General features: G+C 52.4%; 1 protein-coding gene across 4 annotated transcripts in view; it reads left to right on the forward strand.

Moving 5' to 3' along the window:
- The window catches only part of NUGGC (nuclear GTPase, germinal center associated), a 1,180,213-nt gene that overhangs the window by 1,111,261 nt on the left and 56,192 nt on the right, over positions 1–12,760 (forward strand). The gene's annotated exons all lie outside the window — the stretch shown is intronic.

Consider the following 12,760-nt stretch of genomic DNA (forward strand, 5'->3'; position numbering starts at 1 on the left):
ATATCGATATGAATATAAGGTGTAGGCGGCACATGGGAACTGTGCAAGTCTTGAGGGCCCAACAGGTGCGACTAAGGGGTAGTGTCAATGAACAATATGTAACTGTGATGTATACATCGAGGTGAGATATAAAGGAAGGTGTAGAGTCAATGTGTTGGACCAGAGGGGAATCGGTGATGCATGTAGCGGTAGGTAGTGTCTCCTATCCCTGAATGCCAGCAGTATCAAGCTCAGGAGCGTCTTCTGGAGCGTCGGCCTCGCTTGTCTGGGCAAGCAGGAAGTTTACCAAGGGTCCCCAGATGTCTTTAGGCTGGGAAGAGATCAGTAATAGTTCAGTGTAAGTTACATGCTGGTCCTGACAGTAAGTCAAGTCCGCTAACCAGTCCTTGAATTTAAGCGCCCTGCCCCGGCCCCAGCGACATGCCACTCGCCGTTTTGCCAAGAGCAATGCGGTATCTACAAATTTCTTACAGGATCGAAATAATGGATCTGCAGGTATGTTTTCACTAGTCATTGTCGTAAGGGCGTCATGCACTTGCTGCCAGTAGTGGCGAACTGGAGGTCACTCCCAAGCAAGGTGCAGGAAGCCCGCATGCTCTGCACGGCATCGCTCGCACCTGTCGTTGTCTGCCAGCCGGGACCGAAGCTTTTTTACAGGGGTATAGTACAATCGCTGCAGGAATTTGTAATGTATTACTTTGAGTCTACTGCTGGCTGATATTCGGGCCGTAAGGGCACAGCAATATTGCCATTGTTCGTCAGTAAGTGTGGTAGCCAGGTCGACTTCCTAATGCAGTCTAGCCCCGGCTTGCGTTACCGAGATGTCAGCTCTGAGCTGGCGATATAGACCAGAGACTAGATGTGAGCCATCTTGTGAACATAGTAGGTAATGAAGTGGAGACAGGACTTCAGGTTCGCATGGGTACTCAGGCAGAATGTCCTTCATCCCCTGGCGCAGACGTAGGTAATAAAACACATCGAGCGGAGTACGAGCGTGAGTAGCAAAGAACGACTCCGCAGACCTGAATTGACCATCTGAGAACAGATCACCCCAAGTGGTGACATGTACGCATGCACATAGCATTCGGAAGCCTCGCTCCTGTAGTAATGCTAGTTTAGGGTGATAAGTCAGCGGTAGTTTAGGTGAGTATGGCAGGTTGCAAGATAACTTCTTAGTGATGCGACGCCATGCATCTAGGGTGCAAGAGACCGAGGTATTGGACGTCATTATCAATGATTCCGGACAATGAATTAGGCCCGTAAGCGGGAGGGGGTGTACAATCCAGTACTCCACAGCCAATTGAGGCATGTAGGGGGTAGGAACCAACCAGTGATACGCATAATGCGCCTGTGCGCATTGGTAGTACGCCTCAAGATCCGGGACGTCGAAGCCTCCTCTGTCGTAAGGTTGTATGAGCGTGGACCATTTCAACCTTGAGCTCTTGCCCCCCCCCCAGAACAGTCTGCACAGTTCCGACTTTAGGGTTTTAAAGAAGAAAGCTCCTGGGTAGTAGGGGATATTGAGGAAGAGGTATAGGAAGCGGGGCAGCACAACCATGTTCATAAGGGACGCTCTGCCAGCCATGGACAGCGGTAGGGCGATCCAGCGGTCCACTGAGGTCGTAAGTTTCGTGATTGCCACCCCATAGTTGGAGCGTAGTGTTTCCTCTCTGTCGCGGGAGATCTGTATGCCTAGGTATCGAACTTCCGACCGACACCATTCGAGGGGGTAATCAAGAGAAAAATCAGCGACCGCGTCAGTACGTGGGAAAAATTGCAACTTGGACCAATTTATGCATACTCCAGACATCCTACCAAATACTACAAATTCTCTAAGGAGGGGATTGTGATTTAGAGCAGGGTGCTTGACGTAAAGTGTCATATCGTCAGCATATAAGGACACATCGATCTGACGCTGAAAGCATCGTATCGCCCCATCACGGTGCAGTTGTCGGAGCCTACAGGCAAGGGGTTCGATCGCGAGGGGGGATAGTGGGCATCCCTGTTGGGTGACAAGGGGTTGTGAAAGAGATGGCAAGGGGTTGTGAAAGGCGACCATTTACGAGGACTCTTGCCGTTGGCCGTGTGTATAGCAATTCGATCAAGGAAATAAATAGCTTTGGGAAACCCATGCGTGCCAGGACAGTAAATAGATACGGCCATTCGACCGAGTCGAACGCCTTGGTGGCATCCAGGAAAACCGCCGCCACCGGCATATCAGGGTGGACCGTGCGAAGCAGGGAAAACAGGATACGCAAGTTATGAGAGGTGGAGCGACCCGTGACAAACCCAGACTGATCGGGCAAGACAATCCTAGTCATCTGGAGGGATAATCTGGTAGCTAAAACTTTAGCGAGTATTTTGACATCACAATTGAGTAGGGAAAGTGGGCGATAAGAGTCGCAAGAACTAGGAGCTTTACCAGGCTTTAGTAGTGATGTGATGACTACTTCTCGCATGGAACCAGGGAGGACACCGTCGGCCAGCGATTCCTCGAAGACCTCACGTAGGACAGGGGCCATAATGTCGATGTAAGCTTTATAAAACTCGGCGGGAATGCCATCCAATCCGGGCGCTTTACCGTTCTTTAGTGACATTATCGCCTCACGAATTTCATCTAATTCGAAGGGGGCAGCCAGGAAGGCTCTATCACCATCGCTGAGCCAACAGAGAGCAATATCGTCTAGGAAGTCAGCATAGGGCACATTAGCAGTGGTAGAAGTAGTATATAGTGCGTGATAATGTGTTGTAAATGCAGCAAGTATTTCATCCATGTTCCTGACTGTGTCCCCCTGACCGTCTGTAAGCTCTAGAATCGTGTTACGATCATGTAGCGTGCGCGTCCGCTCCGCAAGTGCCCTACCCGGCCTGTCCCCCTCACAGTATTTCCTAACCCGCCAGTGTTTCCCTCTGAACTTAGCCTCCCTAGTAGCTTCTTCCTCATATTTAGACAATTTATCTCTGAACTCCGCATGTACGTCAGGGTTATTGTCTTCCACCATCCGATGCTCTAATGCCTTCAGTTCCCTATCCAGGGTGCGGATAGTGTGTTGTATGTCACGCAGAACCCCAAAACTCTTGGAAATGCAATACCCCCTGCTCGTGACTTTGAAGGACTTTGAAGGCCTCCCAGATGTGTTCCACCGAGGCGACAGTGCCCTTATTCCTAGGGAAGAATTCAGCAACTTCTTCCCCAAGCTCCACTCGGAAGCGGTCCCGAAAGTTGCTTGAAGCCTGGCAGTCAGCTCCGCGCCGCTCGGTGTCCCGGTCCCGCGGGAGGTCAAGGGACCGGTCATCACCACTCCTCTGGATCTAAGTCTTCGCACTCTGGGTCAGGTAAGTCGAACCATTCCAAGAAGAAGTCGAAGAAGCATCATCGCCCTTCGACTTTCCCTCGCCCGTCGCGCCTGAGGGTGCGGGCGGTGCCACCCCCGCGGCTCCAGCAAGGCCTGCGACGTCGCCCCCAGTTTACCCCCCTTCCCGGGTGCAGGGGCGACGCCTGCCCAGGTGCAAGAGTTTCTTGCGGCCATGGCCCGTCTGGCCCCGACAGGGGGGTGGTCCTGCCTTACCATCTCCGGCAGCTCCGGCCCCGGTGTTGCCGCCGGACCCGGCAGCCCCCCAGAGATCCCTCCTCGGGACGTCGTCCCCAGCTTCAGCCCTGACCTGGACACGGCGCCGCTCGATGCCGATACCGACGCCGATGGGGCCTTTCATGCCTTATGTCCGTCCTCCTTATTTTGAGCCTTTCCACAGATTCCGGAGGAAGGGGAGGACTGGGAGGAGTCTGAGGACCCTCTAGCACAGGACTGTGCTTATGATCAGGACTGGGCAGAGCATTTGGGGGAGGCCAGTGGCCTTGACACCTCACCTGACTCTGGCATGCTGTCTCCTCCTTCCGTGGCTACGGAGGAGGGAGCCAGTTAAGCAGTGGTGTTGCATAGGGCAGCCAAGGCTCTCCACCTAGAACTCCCTACTGTGGCCATCAGGACTAACCTCCTGACAGAAGTGCTCCAACTGGCGGCTACCTCTTCGGAGCCCTTGCTGCCATTTAATGAAGCGCTGATGGATGTTCTTTTGAGCACCTGGTCCAGGCCCAACACGGCCTCCTGCGGATAGGAACGTGGCCCTACGCCATTGCCAGGCTCCGGGCGACCCCCTCTTCCTCACCCAAAATCCCACCCCCAAGAGCTTGGTGGTCCAAGCCTCAGCTTCCCAAAGCGCGTTCCCTACCACACCTCCGGATAGGGAATCCAAGAAGCTGGATCAGTTTGGCAAGAAACTGTTTTCATCTGCCAGCTTAGGGCTGCGGTCTGTGAACACCGCATGCCTCTTGGGCCATCATACCCACTCCCTGTGGGACACAGTTGCACTGGTGCTGCCCAACTGCCCGGAGGAGGCCCAGGCAGTTCTCTCTCAAGTGATTGCGGCCGGGAGAGTTGCAGCAAAGTTCACCATATGTTGTGGGCTGGATACCGCTGACTCACGAGGCAGGACGATTTCCACAACGGTGGCGCTTGGGGGATATCCAGAACACCTTGATGGACATGCCCTTTGATGGCATCCGCCTGTTTGGCAACAAGGCAGACAGTGTGTTGGAGCGCTTCAAGGACACCCGGGCTGCGGCCAAGTCTTTGGGCCTGTCGGCCACTCCGCCTGCTGCTTTTCGCTCCTTTCGTGGCCACGGAAGGGGCGCCCCACAGCGTTCGCAAAGTCACCGGCCACGGCAGCGACAACCTCAGTGTGGCCACGAACGTGGGAACCGTCGAGGTGGTTCAGGGGGCCAGCGGGCGGGCCAGTCCACTTCCACCCCCGCAGCATCCACTTCAAAGCCTTCCTAGTCTGACTTTTCAGGCCCATCAAACACCAGTGGGTGGACGAATACGCCATCATCTCCGCCACTGGCGCAGCATCACTTCGGACAAGTGGGTGCTGCAAATTGTCTAAAGGGGCTACTCCCTCCCCTCTGAGGCAACCCCTCTAGCCATGCAACTTCAGTACCACCGCATGTCGGGGGATCACTTGGCGCTTCTCCAGCAGGAAGTTGCGGACCTCTTGACCAAGGGGGCCATTGAGCGCGTTCCGACGCCAGAAGTAGGTCGTGGTTGTTATTCCCACTACTTTCTGGTCCCAAAGAAGGACAAAGGGGGCCTGCGTCCTATCTTAGACCTCAAGAACGTCAACCGCTTCCTCCAGAAGGAGAAGTTCAATATGCTCACGTTGGCTCAAGACTTTGTCTGCCCTAGACCCGCAAGTCTGGATGGTGGCGTTGGACTTGCAGCACACCTATTTCCATGTTCCCGTCCTGCCCACCCACAGACACTACCTGCGATTCACGGTAGGGGCTCCTCTTTGGCCTTACCAGCGCCCCTCGGAAGTGATGGCCGTGGTCGCAGCTCATCTGCGCAGATCAGGGTTTCAGTCTTTCCCTATCTCGACGACTGGTTGTTGAAGGCGGGCTCGCCCCAGTCAGTTGTCGTCAACCTGCATTTGCTGGGGTTCTCCATCACCACGACGAAGTTATTGTTATTGTTAACTTGGTCTTTTATAGCGCCAACTCACCAACAGGTCTCTAGGCGCTTAGAAACAAACCGTCAACAACGATTCATAAGGAATGGAATAGTCCGGGGCCAGTAATAGGATCTATTTAGCTGGGTCGAAAGCCTCCCTAAACAGAAAAGTTTTTAACAACTTCCTAAAACGCAGGAGATTCGCTTCTTTCCGAAGTGATTCTGGTAGATTGTTCCAGATCTGAGGAACCAGAACCGAGAAAGACCTGCCTCCTTTGGCTTTTAGCTTATAGCGAGGGCAGACCAGGAGCTGAGATTCAGCGGACCGCAAAACTCGCTTGGGGTATATAACCCCAGGTGTTCTTTGATATACGCAGGAGCTTGCCCATAGATGGCCTTGTGGGCTGTACACAAGCTCTTAAACTCTACCCTCTGTTCAATGGGGAGCCAATGTAACTTGAGAAGTAGAGCAGTAGCATGTGATCTTCTGGGTAACTTGAAGATCAGACGCGCCGCATCATTCAGGACCACCTGCAATTTATTGATCAAAGTTTTAGGTAGGCCTAGATAAAGGGCGTTCCCGTAATCTAGCCTCGAAACAATGGTGGCAGAAACTACCATACGGAGTGCGGAACACGACAGAAGAGGGGCCAGCTTTCGCAACTGTCGAATCAGGCCAGTACACATCCCTACTCTTGAGGAGATCTGACTGGCCATGGACAACTCATTGTCGATCTTGATTCCAAGGCTTTTCATCTTGTCACTTGGTATCGGTGAAGGCCCTCGTTCCTGGGGCCAGTAGAGGTCACTCCAAGGTGATGCTAGGGTAGAGACCACCAGTACCTCAGTTTTTTCCGGGTTTATTTTCAGCAGATTGGCCGTCATCCAGACAACCGTATGTCTGAGGATGTTCTGGGCACTGGTTTGTGCTAGGATCGTGTTATTAATACTCAGCAATAACTGGGTGTCGTCAGCGTAGTTAAACACACGACAACCCATGTCAGCTAGAGAATCAATCAACGGCTGGAGGTACAGGTTGAAAAGCAGTGGGGATAGTGTGAATCCCTGAGGGACTCCGCACTTCATAACACCCACTTTAGAAATGGCATCCCCCAGTTGAATCCTCTGGGTCCTACCGGTCAAAAAAGATTGGAGCCACGGATGAACCTGACCCCTTATCCCAAATGCAGCCAATCTATCCAATAGCAGGGGATGGCTGACAGTATCAAACGCCGCTGATAGGTCTAAAAGTATCAGGGCGCTTGGTTTCTTACTGTCAGCCATACCTCTCAGCTCATCCAGCACCGAGAGCATCACCAACTCGGTGCTGTGATGTGCCCGAAATCCCGCCTGACGCTCCTGGAGAAGATGGTGTGATTCCAGGAATGAGGAAAGGGACTTCAGCACATGTTGCTCTAGAATCTTGGACAGAAAGGGCAGTTGGGATATTGGCCTATAGTTTTTTAAAATGGCCGGGTCGGCTCCAGGCTTTTTTAACAGTGGCCTCACACGTGCCTCCTTGAGACTTGATGGTAGTTGGCCGGTCTCCATTGAGCTGTTCAGAATGGAGATAATGTGATTTTCCAGAATAGGGCGCGCCAGACGAAATACCCTAGGGGGACACGGGTCTGCTGGGGAGCCTGACTTAATGTTGTTCATAATCTGCTCCAGGCTTAGCGAATCTAATTCAGGAAGCTTAGCAATATATACTTCAGGGGAAGACTGAGCTTCCTGTGACGGGCAGGGGTCCTTCAAGGCCTTAACCTTGATCTCAGAAAGGATAGTTTCCACCTTCTCGAGAAAGAAGCTTTGGAAGCTATCAGCCGTTATTAATATTTCCGATGTATCTGGTTTTTTGCTCAGCTCAGTTAAGATTTTAAATGTTTCCTTCTGAATATTGTCCGCTTGGCTTATACGGGCTTCGTAAAAAACTGCTTTTGTTGTCATAATCAGTTTCTTGTATGTCTTAAGTGAAATTCTGTATTGTTCCCTATCTGTCCCATCTTTAGTTCTCCTCCAGGTCCTTTCTAGGCATCGGAGTTTCTTTTTGTGGTCCCTCAGAAGCGGGGTAAACCATGGAGCGCCTTTTGTTATTCCTTTTACTTTTTGTATTCTCTCCGGGGCTATCTGGTCTATTGCCTGAGTCAGATTCTGCATTAGATCTTTATAGTCCTGATCCAGATCCCCTTTTAAAACTAAGGTTTGGACGCGTCTAGGAAGGCTACAAGTCAGGGTTTGAGAATCTACTTTTGTCCACTGCCGGACTTTTCTTAGTTTAGTGGGTTTTTGGGACGCATAGCTTTCGATCGGGATCTCACAATTCACCAAGTAGTGGTCTGACCAAATACAACGTAAGATGTCCACTAGGTTTACCCTTGGGTCCGATGTCCAGATGAGATCTAGGATGTGGCCCTTGACATGCGTGGGGGCATCCACAAGTTGACTGATCCCCAGAGAGGATATCGTATTCTCTAGATATCGAGATGGCAGATCTTTATGAACTTTATCCCAGTGCATGTTAAAATCTCCTGTCACTACGATTTTTTGATATCTGGTACATAAATCAGACATGATCGGAGCAAACAAATCATTAAAAACTGACGTGGAGTTTGGGGGACGGTACACCGTGAGGATCATTAAGCATGAATTATTCAGCATGATCTTCACTCCAAGTATATCCGCAACTTCTATAGTTTCAGCAATGATTTTGACAGCTTTTAAGTTTTTCTTAAATAGAATTGCGACCCCCCCGCCCCGGGCATTTTCCGCGCGGTTGTGCCATACCGCGTCATAATTGCTAGGAAGGGCAGCTATAATATGTGGTAGGGAATTTTCACCTAGCCATGTCTCCGTGAGTGTTAAGATATCGATGGCATCATCCTGGAGAAGGGTGAGGCCCTCAAGATGGTGCTTTTGGAGGGACCTAGTGTTTAAACAGGTTAATTTCAAAGAGGGGGGAGCTGTTGCGGGGAAACCCCTGCGAGGGTGGAGAATATTCAAATCCTTTAATCTGGTCACAATAACAGGATCCAGACACTGCCTACCCGTATCCATGTCTCTCAAGTCTCTAGAGGAAAATACCCGTCGTTGACCAAGCGTCCTGGCCCCTGACCCCGGCCGAGCGCGGACGGGCGCAGACGGGCAGGACTCTGGCACGACTCCGGCGCAGGTCCGGTGCGTCCGCTGTACGCGTCCGCTGCGCGGAGCCATATTTGTCTTATTTAAGCGCTGCTAGAGCGCGTCACCCGCCTGATCCTCACCTAATATGGCCGCCAAATACCCGGGAACCAGCCCTCGGCGTCGACACTCGGCCGAGAGCGGTCCCGAGGCAGAGGGAGGGGGAGAGGGACACAGAGCGCAAGGAAGCGCTAAGGAAGTCTCAAAGTGCTTCTTAATTCAAGCTATTAAAATACACGATTAAAAAAGCAAGTTCGAGGCATGTGGGCTGCTAAATTCATATCTTTTGCATTAGATCGCCGCCTAGTGTTGGGTACGGATGATCGCACATTGTTGTCCTGGAAGAGTCTTCGAAGTATCCTGAGATAGGTGGCTCCTCCCCTGGACTACAGTGCGCATGGGCATCGGCTCCATCCCCAGATAGTTTTTTTCCGCCATTGGGTTCGGATGCGGTCTCGACGTCTCTCTGTCGGAACCGAGAAAAACTAGCTTCTTTACGGCCAAAAGGCCTTACTTTCATTGCGACGGTATTGTTTGCGCACGGTCTGGAGTTCTTCCGTCTCTTGGAGTCGGAATCTACGGAGTCGTATCACTCTTCGGACATCGAGGCCTTCTCATCGCAACACGACCGCAACTTTTCAGCATGGAGCGGAGCCCGTTTAAATACTGTCCCGTCTGTGGGTCGAAATACCCACATATCGATGTGCACCCGGTCTGTAACAAGTGCCTCTCGCCGGACCACAACGAGGACAACTGCATGGCCTGCTCCAGATTCAGGTCAAAGAAGACACTCAAACTTTGGCGCGCGGTGCGCCTTGAGGCCAGACAAGCGGCCCCGGATCCAGAAAACATATTCGGCGACCAAGAAGAGGAGGGCCAGAGCCATCATCTTCAAATTTCACCGCCCGCGACGGACGTCGAGGCGGATCCAGAAGACGACGACGGAGTCGTGGGTCAAGGCCTTGAATACGTCGACGAGGTAGGGGACGTCGAAGAAGTTTATGGGGCCGCGGAAGATAGCTCAGGGGATGAGCTATGCCCCGAAGGTTACGCGGATCAGGCTCGGGTCACGGGATCGCCAGTCGGCCTTACCCAAGACCCCGTAACGCAAGCCACGGCCCCGCCTTCAGGCCCGGCCACGGACATACTTGCTGCGCAGCCCGTATCGAAACCGAAACTGAAACCAACGGTATCGACTACACCTAAAATGGCCGACACGAAACCGAAACTTACGGATTCGAGCGTCCCTAAGATGGCGGCCGTTCAACCAAAAACACCAAAACCCGCTGCCTCATCGACTCCGTCGGCCCCCGGTCCACAAAAGTCGAAGAAAACTGTCGATTCGACAGTGTCGAAATCATCGGCAGAGGAGGTTTCCTCTAAAAAGGGAGTTCGGCACGGGTCGAGCAGTGCGACGCCGTCAAAGCCCGCCAAAACCAGCGACAAGACTCCGGTTCCGACTGGGACGTGGTTAGTCGGACCCGTGGTTGAGACGGAGCCGGCAAAATCACACGGATCGAAAGCTGGAAGCTCAACACATCGGTCCAAGGACTCTGTGTCTACAGCTGCAGCATCAACGTCTAGGACTCAGAAGGGCCACCAAGACGTCGGATCCGAAGGCAAGGTGAAGGCCTCCTTGTCGACGCCAAGTGCCGCTGTGAGTGACGCGTCCCCCATCGCCTCTTCACTACAGAGAATTCGGGAGAAGGCCTCTGCTACGTCGGCTCCGACGCCGCAGCCCCAGAAGCCGATGGACATGCCGGCAAAGCCTGCTGGTAAACTTCTCTTTCTTCTGCGGCCAAAGGAGGCACCGAAGGCCTTTACGCCAAAATCGGCGCCAAAGGAATCGTCAACGTCTGGAGCAGTTTCAAGTCGCTTACTCGACTCAGGGGACGATTCAGAGCGTTTCATCGACGCAGACACGGGCAAATTAACCCTCTATAAAAGAAAAATCACTTCACAACCAGTGGACTCCTATGTTATCCCACTGAAGAAGAAAAGGCTGGCTCAGGACGCTTCAGCCCTGATGGAACCTATACAGCCTCCTCCTAGAAGGAGCCCAACACCTTCACCAGAACACTCTGAGGGTGAGGGATATGTAGAAGATGACCAGTACTCTTTCCCCATCAATGAACCCGATGCACAGCAAGATTCATATGATGACATAGGTGACCAAGGCACCCAGAATGTGGGGCAGGACCCACAGCCTTTCAGTGCACGTGCATCCCCAACAGAAGATTCTGCAGGTTTTCATGCACTCATTGAACGGGCAGCTGCTAATCATGATGTGGACATGCATGCTGACCCAGTAGACGAAGACTTTCTATTTGACACTTTTTCAGTCTCTGAAAGGACAGTAAAGACACTGCCTATGCTCAAAGGGGTCCTTAAGCATGCTGCGGACATCAGGGCGAGAGTGGTCAATCCACGCATCGAGAAGAAGTACAGACCAGCACCTGCAGACCCTGCATACATTCGGGGACAGTTGCCGCTTGACTCCCTTGTGGTCGCAAATGCCCGCAAAAGGGCGAACTCCCAAACTACGGGTGAAGCTCCTCCCCCGGACAAGGAGTCAAAAGTGCTAGAAGCAGGGGGCAAAAGAGTAGCTGCGCAGGCTGCCAATTTCTGGCGTATTGCGAATACACAGGCACTATTGGCACGTTATGATAGGGCGCATTACGACACCCTAGAGCGCGTTTTAGAACACCTGCCTCCGCAGTTTCAAGAGGGTACCAAACTGCTTATAGAGGAGGGCAAACTAATCTCCAATGCAGCCATAAAGTGTGCACTTGATGCCGCAGACACAGCAGCTAGGGCTATTAACACTAGCGTCATGCTGAGGCGACAGGCGTGGCTCCGCATATCGGGGTTTAAACCGGACATTCAAACAACCATACTCAATCAGCCCGTCAATCCTGATAGACTGTTTGGTCCTGATGTTGACACCACCCTCGAAAAGATTAAGAAGGACAACGAAACTGCTAAGTCTATGGGGGCCCTACAATCCCAACAGTTCCGGGGCACCACTTTTCGTCGCTCAGGTGCACGTGGAGTCACCAGAGGACAGATGGGTCAACAGTCACAATTCTCTAGAGGTGGAGCACAGTCCTCGTACCCCAAGCAGAACAAAGGGGGTTATCGAGGAAACAGCATCAGAGGACGTGGCAGAGGAAACAACAATTCCCGCTCCTCTGCCCCAAACAAACAGTGACTCTCTGTCACTGCCCCCCGACCATTTAACACCTGTCGGGGGGAGACTCCAGCAGTTCCTGCCAGTCTGGACAAACATCACCACAGACAGGTGGGTAAGACAACTTGTCCAATACGGTTATTGTCTAGAGTTAAAGTCCACTCCACCCAACATTCCACCAAGGCAACGGCCTATGTCCGCAGAGCATTTGCACTTATTGCAGCAGGAAGTAGTAGTGATGCTGCAAAAAGGCGCAATCGAGCTCGTGCCAGTGGAGGAGGAAGGCACAGGAGTATATTCCCTGTATTTCCTTATTCCAAAGAAGGACGGATCTCTCAGACCCATTCTGGATCTGCGTCCCCTCAACCTGTATATACTGTCAGAACATTTCCATATGCTTTCACTGCAACAGATTCTTCCCTTGTTAAACCAAGGAGACTTCTTAGCAACCTTAGACCTCAAGGATGCTTACTTCCACATTCCACTACACCCGTCCCACAGAAAATACCTCAGGTTCACTATCCACGGCAAGCATTATCAGTTCAAAGTCCTACCCTTCGGAGTGACCACAGCCCCAAGAGTGTTTACCAAGTGTCTGGCGACAGTAGCAGCGCACCTCAGGAGGCAGAACATCCATGTCTACCCCTACCTAGACGACTGGCTCGTTCAAGCCAAGTCGGAACACCAGTGCGCCGCGGACATGTCGACTACCATTCACCTCCTTCACGATCTGGGTTTCTCGTTGAACTACCCAAAGTCGCATCTTCAGCCGGCACATGTCCGGCAGTTTCTAGGTGCGACAATCAATACCCTGACGGCCATGGCTCAGCCAAACCAAGTCAGGATAGACAGCATGCAGTCTCTAATCCAAAGGTTCAGACCTCAA

Source organism: Lissotriton helveticus, chromosome 4_1, assembly GCF_964261635.1.
Source record: "Lissotriton helveticus chromosome 4_1, aLisHel1.1, whole genome shotgun sequence".
Taxonomy (NCBI): domain Eukaryota; kingdom Metazoa; phylum Chordata; class Amphibia; order Caudata; family Salamandridae; genus Lissotriton; species Lissotriton helveticus.